The 16,672-nt window shown below is 18.9% G+C and overlaps 1 pseudogene across 1 annotated transcript; it reads right to left on the minus strand.

The window, feature by feature from the left end:
- Positions 1–209: 209 nt before the first annotated feature.
- On the minus strand, positions 210–10,156 carry LOC146526330 (cytochrome c oxidase subunit 1 pseudogene; annotated as a pseudogene). The gene is made up of 2 exons (XR_014879435.1): positions 10,100–10,156; positions 210–1,740 (listed from the first exon to the last, which is right to left on the minus strand). The product of XR_014879435.1 is annotated as a cytochrome c oxidase subunit 1 pseudogene (transcript).
- Between the last annotated feature and the right edge of the window lie 6,516 nt (positions 10,157–16,672).

Below are 16,672 nucleotides of genomic sequence, written 5' to 3' on the forward strand. Positions count from 1 at the left end.
TGAAAAATAAATTTATTATTAAATATGCTACTAAAATTGTAATTATAATTAAAATAATTAATGTATGGTCATGGAAAAAAATAATTTGTTCTATTAATGGGGAAGCTCTATTTTGATAATTTAAATTAGATCAGGTTGCCATTTCTAAAAAAAGGATATTCCTTTATAAATGGGGTTTAAATCCATTACATATAATCTGCCATATTAGAAATTTCTTAAAATAGGAAGTTCATTATAAGAATGTTCAGAAGGAGGTAAATTTTGATATCATTCAATAGAGGATGGTATATTTAATGAAAATAGAATTATTCGTTGGTTAATTATTGATTCTCAAATAATAATAATAATTAAAATTATGGAAAATAATGAAATATATGAACCAAATGAAGAAATAATATTTCATGATATAAAATTATCTGGATAATCAGAATAACGACGGGGTATACCAGCTAATCCTAAAAAATGTTGAGGAAAAAATGTTAAATTAACACCAATAAATATGGAAATAAATTGAATTTTTAATAAATAGGGATTTAATAATAATCCGGTAAATAGGGAATATCAATGAACAAAACCTCCTAGAATAGCGAATACAGCTCCTATAGATAAAACATAATGAAAATGGGCTACTACATAATAAGTATCATGAAGAGTAATATCAATTGAGGAATTAGCTAAAACTACACCTGTTAATCCTCCTACTGTGAATAAGAAAATAAATCCTAAACTTCATAATATTGAAGGACTATAATTAATTTGTGTTCCATGTAAAGTTGCCAATCAACTAAAAATTTTAATTCCAGTTGGAACTGCAATGATTATAGTAGCTGAAGTAAAATATGCTCGAGTATCAATATCTATTCCTACTGTAAATATATGATGAGCTCATACAATAAATCCTAGCAATCCAATTGCTATTATAGCATAAATTATTCCTAAACATCCAAAAGTTTCCTTTTTTCCACTTTCTTGAGAAATAATATGAGAAATTATTCCAAATCCGGGTAAAATTAAAATATATACTTCAGGATGTCCAAAAAATCAAAATAAATGTTGATATAAAATAGGATCACCTCCTCCTGCAGGATCAAAAAATGATGTATTTAAATTTCGATCAGTTAATAATATAGTGATAGCTCCAGCTAAAACTGGTAAAGATAAAAGTAATAATAAAGCTGTAATACCTACGGCTCAAACAAATAAGGGTAATTGATCGAATGATATATTATTAATTCGTATATTAATAATAGTTGTAATAAAATTAATTGCTCCTAAAATTGAGGAAATTCCAGCTAAATGTAAAGAAAAGATAGCTAAATCAACAGAGGAACCTCCATGAGCAATATTAGATGATAAAGGGGGGTAAACAGTTCATCCTGTCCCTGCTCCATTTTCTACAATTCTTCTTGAAATTAATAAAATTAATGATGGAGGTAAAAGTCAAAATCTTATATTATTTATTCGGGGGAAAGCTATATCAGGAGCTCCTAATATTAATGGAACTAGTCAATTTCCAAATCCCCCGATTATAATAGGTATAACTATAAAAAAAATTATAATAAAAGCATGAGCTGTAACAATAGTATTATAAATTTGATCATCTCCAATTAATGATCCTGGATTTCCTAATTCTATTCGAATTAAAATACTAAGAGATGTTCCAACTATTCCTGCTCAAATTCCAAAAATAAAATATAAAGTTCCAATATCTTTATGATTTGTTGAAAAAAGTCATTTTCGCTAATAAAATGGCTGAGTATATAAGCGATAAATTGTAAATTTATTAACGAGAAATTTCTCTTTTATTAAGTTTTATATTCAAATATGATTTAAAATTGCAAATTTTAAGGTATAATAAAATTATTAAAACTTGATAAATTAATTTAAGGCTTAAAGAATTTCTTTATAAATAATTTTGAAGATTATTAGTTTATTTAACTTAAAACCTTAAATTAAATAAAAAATAAAGTTCTAATAATTATACCTAATAAAGAAAGAAAATTAAAAAAATAAATTAAAAAAAATAAATTATTTTTAATAAAAATTTTAATTCATTTTAATTTTAAAGAAAAAAATATAAATGAAAAGTAAATAATTCGAATATAAATAAATAATATTACTAATCTACTTATAATAAAAAAAAAAATTAATAATAATAAGATTATTATTAATTAAAAAATTAATAATAATTCATTTAGGAAAAAATCCTAAAAATGGAGGTAATCCTCCTAATGATAAAAAATTAATTATAATTGAAAATTTAATTAAGAAATTATAATTAAAATTAAATAATTGATTTATATAAAAAATATTGGTAATATAAAATAAAAAACATGAAATAAATAAAAATATTGAATAAAATAAAAAATATATTAATCATAAATTTTCTCTAATTAATAAAGCTGAAATTAATCAACCAATGTTATTAATTGAAGAAAAAGCTATTAATTTACGTAAAGAAGTTTGATTAAATCTTCCTATAGCTCCAATTATAACATTAAAAATTATAATAAAAATTAAAAAATTAAAATTTATATTATAAGATAATAAAATTATTGGTGAAATTTTTTGTCATGTTATTAAAATAAATCTATTAAATCATGATAATCCTTCTATAATATTAGGAAATCAAAAATGAAAAGGAACAGAACCTATTTTTATTAATATTGCGGAATTTATAATAATCGATAAAAAATCATTAATAAATATTTTTATAAAAAATAAATTTAATAAAATAGAAAATAAAAAATTAATTGATGCAATAGATTGGGTTAGAAAATATTTTAAGGAAGCTTCTGAATTTAATAAATTATTGGGGGAAGAGATTAAGGGGATAAATCTAAGTAAATTAATTTCTAAACCAATTCAACATCCTAATCATGAATTTGATGAAATAGAAATTATAGTTCTGAAAAATAAAATAAATAAGAAAAATATTTTATTTGAATTATTAATTAATAAAATAAAAAATAAGAATAAAATATTCTAAAGACGAATTTAAATTCACTATATAAAAATTATATTTTAGTGTAAGATGCACAATAATTTTTGAAATTATTAGATATAGTTTAATTCTATAAAATATAATAAAGGTAAAAAATTACATAATTTATCCTATCAGAATAATCCTTTTATCAGGCACTTTATTTTTAAAAAAAAGGGATTTCCTTTATATTTGGGGTATGAACCCAAAAGCTTATTTTAGCTTATTTTTAAATTTTATAATATTTAATATAAAAAATATTAAATATGGTTAATATATATAGTTAAATAAAATTTATATTTAAATAAAAAAAAAATAAAAGATATTCAAATATATACGTGTGTATTTATAAATATATATATATATATAAATTAATTTATTAATTATTAATTTAAATATTATATTAAATAATTTAATATATTATTACTTTTAAAATTAATAAATTATTATTTAATTAATATTATATTTATAATATTTTTTTTTTTAATTAATTAATAATTGTTTATTATATATTTTAATTTTCAATATGGATATTATAAAAATAGGAGAAATAGAAATATTAAAAATTTAATAATTAATGTTAATTTATATATATATATTAATTAAATTTATTATTATATATATATAAATATATACAATTAAAAATTTAATTTATAAAAAAAAAAAAAAAATTCTATATAAAATTTTATAATAATAGATAAAATTTTATATTTTAAATAATTTATTTTTAATTTATTTTACATATAAATTTTAGTGAATAATTTTAATTATTTTAAAAATAATTAATAATGTTTTGTAGTAATTAATATTAAAAATTTAAGAAATTAAGATTTAGTAATAAAAAAATTAATAACTAATTTTGTGCCAGCAGTTGCGGTTAAACAAAAGTTAAATTAAATTAATTCAGTAAATAATAAATAATAATATTATTTTAAAAAATATTAAATTATAAGGTGAAATTTTAATTTAATTAAAATTTATATAAAAATTATGATTTAGTAAATTTTATTATAAACTAGGATTAGATACCCTATTATTAAAAATTTAATTTTAAATACTAAAATAGTAAATAATAAATATTGAAACTTAAATAAAATGGCGGTATTTTAGTTCATTTAGAGGAATCTGTCTAGTAATTGATAATCCACGAATAAATTTACTTAATAAAAAATTTTGTATATCATTGTTAAAAAAATATTTTTATATAAAAATAATATTTTAAAATTTTAAATATAAATTAATTCAGATCAAGATGCAGATTATAATTAAGATTAAGATGGATTACAATAAATTTATTTAAACGAAAATAAATTTTTTAATATAAAATTGAAGGTGGATTTAAATGTAATTTTAATTAGTTTGTTAAAATGATTAATAATTGAAATATGTACATATTGCCCGTCACTTTCATTTAAAAATTGAAATAAGTCGTAACAAAGTAGAGGTACTGGAAAGTGTTTCTAGAATGATCAAATTAGAGCTTGAATAAAGTATTTCATTTACATTGAAAAGATATTATAATAAATAATTAATTTGAGGGGAAAAATTAAAAAAATTATATTTAATAAAAAAATTTTTAATATTGGGGGATGTTAAAGTATTTTTTAGAGAAAAAATATAATTATTTATAATAAAATAGTATTGAAAAAGAAATTTGAAATAAATTTGAAAAATTAATTAATTAAAAAGTAAATTTTAATTATTGTATCTTGTGTATCAGAGTTTATTAAAAAATATTTATTAGTTAAAAAAATCTCGAATTTAAAAGAGTTAATTAATTAAAAAATTTAATGTTGAATAATTATTTTAAATAATTAATTTGAAATGAAATGTTAATCGTTTTTAAATATATCTAGTTTTTTTAGAAAAAAATTTAATTTTAAATTTAAAATATTTTTTAATTTTTTATTTAATTAAAAAATTTTTAAAATTAAATATATTAAGGGATAAGCTTTAATTTAAATTTTTATAATATATATATATATATATATATATATATATATATATATTAAATTAAATTTAAAATTTTTAAAATTTATATTGTTTATAAAATAAAATTTATTATAAAAAATTTTAAAAAGAAAAAATAAAATTTAAAATTATATTTAAATTTTTATAAAAATATAATTTATAACAGAAAAAAATTAGAAATAATGATAAAATTAGTATATTAAATTTTTACATATTAAATTTAAATTAAAATTAATTTAAAGGAATTCGGCAAATTTTTATATTCACTTGTTTATCAAAAACATGTCTTTTTGATTAATAATTTAAAGTCTAATCTGCCCACTGATTTAAAAATTAAAGGGCTGCAGTATATTGACTGTACAAAGGTAGCATAATAATTAGTCTTTTAATTGAAGACTTGTATGAAAGATTTGATGAAATATAAACTGTCTCTAAATTAAAAATTGAAATTAATTTTTTTATTAAAAAGTTAAAATAATTTAAAAAGACGAGAAGACCCTATAGAGTTTTATAATTATAATTTTTTAATATTTAATATATAATAATAAATTTAAATAATTGTAATTATTTTATTGGGGTGATAGAAAAATTAAAATAACTTTTTTTTAAAAAATAAACATAAATAATTGAATAAATGATCCATAAATTATGATTATAAGAAAAAATTACCTTAGGGATAACAGCGTAATTTTTTTTTTTAGTACAAATAAAAAAAAAAGGTTGCGACCTCGATGTTGGATTAAGATAAAATTTAAATGCAAAAGTTTAAAATTTTGATCTGTTCGATCATTAAAATCTTACATGATCTGAGTTCAAACCGGTGTGAGCCAGGTTGGTTTCTATCTTTTAATAAAAAAAAAATATTTTAGTACGAAAGGATCAAATATTATAAATAATTTAATTTTAAGAATATTATTAATATTTATATAAACTATTTTGGCAGAAAAATGTAATGATTTTAGAATTCATTTATATATAATTTATTATATAGATAGTATTGATAATAATTGATGTTATTAATATTATAATTGGGGGTTTATTTTTATTAATTGGGGTTTTAATTGGGGTTGCTTTTTTAACTTTATTAGAACGAAAAGTTTTAGGATATATTCAAATTCGTAAAGGACCTAATAAATTAGGAATTATAGGAATTTTACAACCTTTTTCTGATGCTATTAAATTATTTTCAAAAGAACAAGTATATTTAAATTATTCAAATTATTTTTCTTATTATTTTTCTCCTATTATTAGATTTATATTATCATTAATTATTTGAATAGTGATTCCCTATTTATTTAATATAATTATGTTTAATTTAGGTTTATTATTTTTTTTATCTTGCACAAGAGTTGGGGTTTATACTTTATTAATTGCTGGTTGATCTTCAAATAGAAATTATTCGTTATTAGGAGGTTTACGAGCAGTTGCTCAGACAATTTCTTATGAAGTTAGATTATCTTTAATTTTAATATCAAGAATTATTATAATTATAGATTTAAATTTAATTAAATTTAGAGAATATCAATTTTTAAATTGATTTATTTTTATAATAATTCCATTAAGATTATGTTTATTTTCTTCGATATTAGCTGAAACTAATCGAACTCCATTTGATTTTGCAGAAGGGGAAAGAGAATTAGTTTCAGGATTTAATATTGAATATAGAAGAGGGGGATTTGCTTTAATTTTTTTAGCTGAATATTCAAGAATTTTATTTATAAGAATATTATTTATTATTTTTAATATAGGAGGTTATGAATTAAATTTATTATTTTATTTGAAGTTAGTATTTATTTCTTTTTTTTTTATTTGAGTTCGTGGTACTTTACCTCGTTATCGTTATGATAAATTAATATATTTATGTTGAAAAAGATATTTACCTATTTCTTTAAATTATTTATTATTTTTTTTAGGTTTAAAAATATTATTAAATTAATAAAATAAATTTAGTATAAATTAATAGAATATTTATTCTTTCTTAAGTTTTCAAAACAAATGCTTAAACAAGCTCATTAATTAGTAAAAAATTAATTTATCTCAAAATTTATTTAAAATTGGGTTAATAATAAAATAAGAAAAATAAATTAAAGTTAAAATTTGTCCTGTAATAATATAAGGTATTTCTACTGGTCGTGATCCAATTCAAGTTAATAAAATAATAGTAATAATTAAAAATCAAAATAAAATTTGATTTAAAGGATAGAATTGAATACCTTGAATTTTTTTATTAAAAGTAAATGGTAGAATAATTAAAATTAAAATGGATAAAACTAAAGCAATTACACCTCCTAATTTATTAGGGATTGATCGTAAAATTGCATAAGCAAATAAAAAATATCATTCTGGTTGAATATGAATTGGGGTAATTAAAGGATTAGCTGGAATAAAATTATCAGGATCTCCTAATAAATATGGATTTGTTAAAGTTAATAAAGATAAAAAAAAAATTAATACAATAAATCCAATTAAATCTTTAAAAGTAAAAAATGGGTGAAATGGAATTTTATCTAAATTTCTATTAATTCCTAAAGGGTTATTAGATCCAGTTTGGTGAAGAAATAATAAATGAATTATAGTTAATATTAAAATAATAAATGGAAATAAGAAATGAAATGTATAAAATCGAGTTAAAGTTGCATTATCAACAGCAAATCCTCCTCAAATTCAATTTACTAATATATTTCCTAAATATGGAATTGCAGATAATAAATTAGTAATTACTGTAGCCCCTCAAAAAGATATTTGACCTCAAGGTAAAACATAACCTATAAAAGCTGTAGCTATTAGTAAAAATAAAATAATTACTCCCACTAGTCAAGTTAATTTTAAATTGAAAGATTCATAATAAATTCCTCGTCCAATATGTAAATAAATACAAATAAAAAAAAAAGATGCTCCATTAGCATGTAAAGTACGAATTAATCACCCATAGTTAACATTTCGACAAATATAATTTACTCTATAAAAAGAAATATCAATATTTGCTGAGTAATATATAGTTAAAAATAATCCTGTAATAATTTGAATTATTAAACATAAAGCTAATAAAGATCCAAAATTTCATCATGAAGAAATATTAGATGGAGAAGGTAAATCAATTAAAGATCCATTAATAATTTTTATAATAGGATGAATTTTTCGAATTGGTTTAAATAAATTTATCATTAGTAATTAAAATTATATAATTGAACGTAAAGGTCCAAAAAAAATATTTGTAATTTTTACTACTGCAATAAGAGTAATAAATAGATAAATAATTAATATTATTATTAAAAAATAAGTTTGTTCATTATATAATTTTGTTAAATTAAAATTATATTCATTATTTGAAAATATAAATAAATTAAAAAAATTTAATATTTCATCATTAAAATATAAATTTATTCAAAATAAATTATTTTTAAAATAAAATGATAATATAAATAAAAAAATAATTCCTAATATTATAAAAATTTTATTAAAGATTGAAATTTTAAATAATTCATTAGAAGCAATTCTTGAAACATAAATGAATAGAACTAATAAACCTCCTAAAAAAATTAAGAATAAAATATATGAGAATCAATAAGTATTGATTATTATTCCAGATAAAATACAAGTTAATAAAGTTTGAATTAAAATAAATAATCCTATTGATAAAGGGTTATTAGTAAAAAATATAAAAAAAGAAATAAATATAATTAAATTAGATAAAAAAATTTTTATAATTTCAAAGAATAGTTTTTTTAAAAATAATAATTTTGGAGATTATAGATAAAGATAATCTTTTTCTTTGAAGTTTTTAAAGAAAAATCTTATTTTTGGTTTACAAGACCAAAGTTTTTTTTTAAACTATAAAAACAAATGATAAATATAAGTTTAATTATTATTATATTTTTTATTGGAAATATAATTTTTGTTTCAAAACAAAAACATTTATTAATTGTTTTAATAAGATTAGAATTTATTGTTTTAAGAATTTTTTTTTTTATATTATTATATTTAATAATAGTTGATTATAATATATATATGTTAATGGTTTTTTTAGTTTTTTCAGTTTGTGAAGGGGCTTTAGGTTTATCAATTTTAGTTTCAATAATTCGAACTCATGGGAATGATTATTTTCAAAGTTTTAATTTAATTTAATGATAAAATATTTAATAATAATAATTTTTATAATACCAATATGTTTAAAATATAATATATTTTGAATGGTTCAGTTTATATTTATATTTATAATGTTTATATTTATAAATATAAGAGTTTCTATTATAAATTTTTTTAATTTAAGTTATATATTAGGTTGTGACATAATTTCATATGGGTTAATTTTATTAAGAATCTGAATTACATTTTTAATAATTATAGCTAGAGAAAGATTAAATAAAAATAATTTTTTTAAAAATTTATTTTTATTTAATATTATTTTTTTAATATTAATATTATATTTAACTTTTAGAACTATAAATTTATTTTTATTTTATTTATTTTTTGAGGGAAGATTAATTCCTACTTTAATATTAATTATTGGATGAGGGTATCAACCTGAGCGAATTCAAGCTGGTATATATCTTTTATTTTATACATTATTTGCTTCTTTGCCTTTATTAATAGGAATTTTTTATATTTATAAGGAAATAAATTTTATAATTATATATATAATAAAATTTTATGATTATAATTTAATTATATTATATTTAAGATTAATTTTTGCTTTTTTAGTAAAAATACCTATATATTTTGTTCATTTATGATTACCAAAAGCTCATGTTGAAGCTCCTATTTCTGGCTCAATAATTTTAGCTGCAATTATATTAAAGTTAGGGGGATATGGATTATTACGAATATTAATAATTTTACAAAAAATAAATTTAAGATGAAGATATATTTGAGTAGTAATAAGATTAATTGGAGGATTTTTTATTAGATTAAAATGTTTTTGTCAAATTGATATAAAATCTTTAATTGCTTATTCTTCTGTAGCTCATATAAGATTAGTAATTGGGGGATTGATAACAATAAATTATTGAGGATTTTTAGGTTCTTATATTTTAATAATTGGTCATGGATTATGTTCTTCTGGAATATTTTGTTTATCTAATATTAATTATGAACGATTAAATAGACGAAGAATATTTATTAATAAAGGGATAATAAATTTTATACCTTCAATAAGATTGTGATGATTTTTATTAATATCTTCAAATATAGCAGCTCCTCCATCATTAAATTTAATAGGAGAAATTAGTTTAATTAATAGATTAGTTAGATGATCTTGGTGAAGAATAATTATACTTATAATAATTTCTTTTTTTAGAGCTGGATATAGATTATACTTATATTCTTTTACTCAACATGGAAAGTATAATATAAGAATTTATAGATTTTATAGAGGAACTTCTCGAGAATATTTAATATTAATATTGCACTGATTACCATTAAATATTTTAGTTATAAAAATTGATTATAGAATAATTTGATTTTACTTAAATAATTTAATAAAAATATTGATTTGTGGAGTCAAAAATATGATATTTATCATCATTTTAAGTTATTAAAAAATATTCTATTTGTCTTATTAGTTTTTTTTTTTTATTTTTTTTTATATTAATTAATTTTTTTATAGTAATTTATTTTATTATAAATAATTTAGTAATTTTTTTTGAGTGGGAGATTATTTCTTTTAATTCTATAAGAATTGTTATATCAATTTTATTAGATTGAATATCATTATTATTTATAATATTTGTTTCTTTAATTTCTTCTTCAGTTATTTATTATAGAAAAAGATATATAAGATCAGAATTAAATTTAAATCGATTTATTTATTTAGTTTTAATATTTGTTTTCTCGATAATTTTGTTAATTATTAGACCAAATATAATTAGAATTTTATTAGGGTGAGATGGTTTAGGATTAGTTTCATATTGTTTAGTAATTTATTATCAAAATATGAAGTCTTATAATGCTGGAATATTGACAGCGTTATCTAATCGAATTGGTGATGTAATAATTTTATTATTGATTTCATGAATAATAAATTATGGAAGTTGAAATTATATTTTTTATTTAAATTTAATAATACATGATTTTTCAATAAAATTTATTGGTTTATTAATTATTATTGCTGCTATAACAAAAAGAGCTCAAATTCCATTTAGTTCATGATTACCTGCTGCAATAGCAGCACCTACTCCTGTTTCTGCTTTAGTTCATTCTTCTACATTAGTAACAGCTGGGGTTTATTTATTAATTCGTTTTAATAATTTATTAGTTGAAATAATTTTTTTAAAAATTTTATTATTATTATCTTCTTTAACAATATTAATAGCAGGAATTTGTGCTAATTATGAGTTTGATTTAAAAAAAATTATTGCTTTATCAACATTAAGACAATTAGGTTTAATAATAAGAATTTTAAGAATAGGATTTAATGATTTAGCTTTTTATCATTTATTAACTCATGCTATATTTAAGGCTTTATTATTTATATGTGCCGGGGTAATTATTCATATAATAAATGATAATCAGGATATTCGAATAATAGGGGGAATTAGAATTTATATTCCAATAACTTCTTTATGTTTAAATATTTCAAATTTAGCTTTATGTGGAATTCCATTTTTAGCAGGTTTTTATTCTAAGGATATTATTTTAGAAATAGTAAGAATAAGAAATTTAAATATATTGATTTTTTTTTTATATTATTTTTCAACTGGATTAACAATATTTTACACTATTCGTTTATTAATATATTTAATAATTAATGATTTTAATTTATTATCAATTTATAATTTATATGATGAGGATTATACTATATTAAAAAGTATAATTATTTTATTATTTATAAGATTAGTTTCGGGGAGAATATTAAGATGAATAATTTTTTGTTATCCTTATATAATTTATTTGCCTTTTAATTTAAAAATAATAGTTATTTATGTGACTTTATTTGGTTTATTATTAGGTTATTTAATTAGAAATATAAAAATTTATTCACTAAATAAATTTTTATGTTTTTATGAATTAAGATATTTTTATGTTATAATATGATTTTTACCAAATTTATCTACATATGGGATAAATTATTTTTATTTAAAAATGGGGCAAATATTATATAAAAATATTGATTTAGGTTGAAGAGAAATATATAGAGGACAAGGATTATTTTATATTATAAAAAATAATTCTATTATTTATTATATTTATCAAATAAATAATTTTAAAATTTATTTATTTAGATTTATTTTATGAATAATATTTATATTTATTTTTTTAATAATTTAATTTAAATAGCTTAAATAAAGAGTATAATATTGAAGATATTAAGGTGATTAAAAAATCTTTAAATAAGAATTTATTTATAAAAAAAAAATTTTTTATTTTTACAATGAAAATGTAATGTTTTAATAAACTATATAAATTAAATTAAAAGAAATATTAATGATAATAAATCACTAAAAATTAAGTTAGCAGCTTAATTACAATATATTTCTAATTGGAATTTTTATTCAATTTTATCATTAACAGTGATATACCTCTTTTTGGTTTCAATTAATAAATAAGGAGTTATTAACTCTATCTTTTAAGTCGAAATTAAATGCAAATTGCTTCTTATTTAAGATAAATTGAATAAAATTCAATATTTTTTGAATGCAAATCAAATTATTAAACTATAATCCTAATTTGATCAATTTAGTATATTTTGATTTCATTCATGATAAATTCCTAATAATAGTATTAAAATAAAAAAAAAACTTATTTTAAATCAAGATAAAAAATTTACTAAATAAAATGTTGGGATAATTGGAAAAATTAATGCAATTTCTACATCAAAAATTAAAAAAAATTATTGTGATTAAAAAGAAATGTAAAGAAAATGGAATTCGAGCTAAAGATTTAGGGTCAAATCCACATTCAAATGGTGAACATTTTTCTCGATCTAGAAATGATTTTTTTGAGATTAATAGTGAAATTAATATGAAAATATTAGCAATTGTTATTATGATAAAAGATATTATTAATATTAATATAATTATTTATATTTAAAATTATTAAACTTTTTGATTGGAAGTCAAATATACTAAATATATTATATAAATAATTAATTTCCTCATCAATAAATTGAAATATAAAGAAATAATCAAACTACATCAACAAAATGTCAATATCATGCTGCTGCTTCAAATCCGAAATGATGAGTTCTTGAGAAATGAAAATTAATATGACGAATAAAACATGTTAAAAGAAAAATTGTTCAATAATTACATGTAAACCATGAAATCCTGTTGCTATAAAAAAGTAGATCCATAAATTCTATCAGCAATTGAGAAAGAAGCTTCTAAGTATTCATATGCTTGTAAAATAGTAAAATAAAATCCAAGTATAATAGTTAAAAATAATCTTTGTGAAACTTGAGTATAATTATTTCTATTAAAGCGTGATGAGCTCATGTTACTGTAATTCCTGAAGTAATAAGAATAATAGTATTTAATAAAGGAATTTGAAATGGATTAAATACTAAAATATTAGTAGGAGGTCAAATTGATCCAATTTCAATATTTGGGGATAAACTTCTATGAAAAAATGCCCAGAAAAAAGAAATGAAGAAAAAGATTTCAGAAATATAAATAAAATTATTCCTCATCGTAAACCTTTTGATACTATAATAGTATGTTTTCCTTGGAATGTTCCTTCTCGACAAATATCTCGTCATCATTGGAATATGGTTAATAATACGATAATATATCCAATAAATAATAAGTTTATATTAAAATTATGAAATCATTTAACTAAACCAGTTACTAAGGTTATTACTCCAATAGCTCCTGTTAAGGGTCAAGGTCTGTAGTCAACTAAGTGATATGGATGATTATGATTAGACATTAATTTACTTCTCTAGAATAAAGAGTTCTTAAAATAGAAATTACATAAGATTGAATAATTGCTACGGCAGATTCAAGAATTAACAATAAAATTTGGATAATAATTAAAATAATTAATAAATAATTAGGTATATTAATACCTGTATTACTTAATAAAGTTAAAAGTAAATGACCTGCAATTATATTAGCTGTTAATCGAACTGCTAAAGTTCCAGGTCGAATAATATTACTAATAGTCTCAATTATTACTATAAAAGGTATTAAAATAGTTGGTGTTCCTTGAGGAATTATATGAATAAATATATGTTGTGTATTATTTAATCATCCATAAATTATAAATCTTAACCATAATGTTAATGATAATGAAAGGGATATATTAAGATGACTTGTTCTAGTAAAAATATATGGGAATAAACCTAAAAAATTATTAAATAAAATAAAAAAGAATAATGAAATAAAAATAAAAGTTGATCCATTAATTCTATTTGGTCCTAATAAAGTTTTAAATTCATTATGAAGTTTATTTGAAATAAAATTTCATAATAAATAATGACGATTAGGAAAAAATCAGAAAGAAAAAGGAATAAATAATAATCCAATAAATGTTCTAATTCAATTAAATGGGAAATTAAATAAATTTGTTGAAGGATCAAAGATTGAGAAAAGATTATTTATCATTTTCAAAATTTTTTTTTTAAATTATTTTTATTAATTTTTTTAAAATTAAAATTATTTTTATAATTAAAAATAAAATAATTTATAATTATAAAACTAATAAAAATAGAAATAAAAAATAATAATGAAATTATTCAATTGATAGGTATTATTTGAGGAATAAAAGAATATTACAAAAAGTAATAATTTAAATTTGACATATTTATGTTATTTATTAACTAATTCTTTATCATTAGAAGTAAATGCTAATTTACTATAAAATGGTTTAAGAGACCAGTACTTGCTTTCAGTCATCTAATGAATAATTATTAATTCAATTAATAAAGTTTTTTATAGGGATTCTTTCAATAACAATAGGTATAAAACTATGATTTGCTCCACAAATTTCAGAACATTGACCATAATAAATTCCAGGACGATTAATAAAAAATCTAGTTTGATTTAATCGTCCTGGATTAGCGTCAATTTTTACTCCTAATGACGGAATTGTTCACGAGTGAATTACGTCTGTAGCTGTAACTAAAATACGAATTTGATTATTTATAGGTAAAATAATACGATTATCAACATCTAAAAGTCGAAAATTATTTAAATTTTCATTAGATTGAATTATATATGAATCAAATTCAATATTATTAAAATCAGAATATTCATATCTTCAATATCATTGATGTCCAATTGATTTTAATGTAATTAAAGGATTATTAAGTTCATCTAAAAGATATAATAATCGTAATGATGGAAGTGCAATAAAAATTAAAGTAATAGCTGGTAAAATAGTTCAAATTAATTCAATTATTTGACTTTCTAATAAAAATCGATAATATAATTATTGAAAAATAAATTTATTATTAAATATGCTACTAAAATTGTAATTATAATTAAAATAATTAATGTATGGTCATGGAAAAAAATAATTTGTTCTATTAATGGGGAAGCTCTATTTTGATAATTTAAATTAGATCAGGTTGCATTTCTAAAAAAAGGATATTCCTTTATAAATGGGTTTAAATCCATTACATATAATCTGCCATATTAGAAATTTCTTAAAATAGGAAGTTCATTATAAGAATGTTCAGAAGGAGGTAAATTTTGATATCATTCAATAGAGGATGGTATATTTAATGAAAATAGAATTATTCGTTGGTTAATTATTGATTCTCAAATAATAATAATAATTAAAATTATGGAAAATAATGAAATATATGAACCAAATGAAGAAATAATATTTCATGATATAAAATTATCTGGATAATCAGAATAACGACGGGGTATACCAGCTAATCCTAAAAATGTTGAGGAAAAAATGTTAAATTAACACCAATAAATATGGAAATAAATTGAATTTTTAATAAATAGGGATTTAATAATAATCCGGTAAATAGGGAATATCAATGAACAAAACCTCCTAGAATAGCGAATACAGCTCCTATAGATAAAACATAATGAAAATGGGCTACTACATAATAAGTATCATGAAGAGTAATATCAATTGAGGAATTAGCTAAAACTACACCTGTTAATCCTCCTACTGTGAATAAGAAAATAAATCCTAAACTTCATAATATTGAAGGACTATAATTAATTTGTGTTCCATGTAAAGTTGCCAATCAACTAAAAATTTTAATTCCAGTTGGAACTGCAATGATTATAGTAGCTGAAGTAAAATATGCTCGAGTATCAATATCTATTCCTACTGTAAATATATGATGAGCTCATACAATAAATCCTAGCAATCCAATTGCTATTATAGCATAAATTATTCCTAAACATCCAAAAGTTTCCTTTTTTCCACTTTCTTGAGAAATAATATGAGAAATTATTCCAAATCCGGGTAAAATTAAATATATACTTCAGGATGTCCAAAAAATCAAAATAAATGTTGATATAAAATAGGATCACCTCCTCCTGCAGATCAAAAAATGATGTATTTAAATTTCGATCAGTTAATAATATAGTGATAGCTCCAGCTAAAACTGGTAAAGATAAAAGTAATAATAAAGCTGTAATACCTACGGCTCAAACAAATAAGGGTAATTGATCGAATGATATATTATTAATTCGTATATTAATAATAGTTGTAATAAAATTAATTGCTCCTAAAATTGAGGAAATTCCAGCTAAATGTAAAGAAAAGATAGCTAAATCAACAGAGGAACCTCCATGAGCAAATATTAGA

This window comes from Heliconius melpomene, unplaced genomic scaffold, assembly GCF_056956725.1.
Source record: "Heliconius melpomene rosina isolate 202511_hmr_F unplaced genomic scaffold, ASM5695672v1 ptg000101l, whole genome shotgun sequence".
NCBI lineage: Eukaryota > Metazoa > Arthropoda > Insecta > Lepidoptera > Nymphalidae > Heliconius > Heliconius melpomene.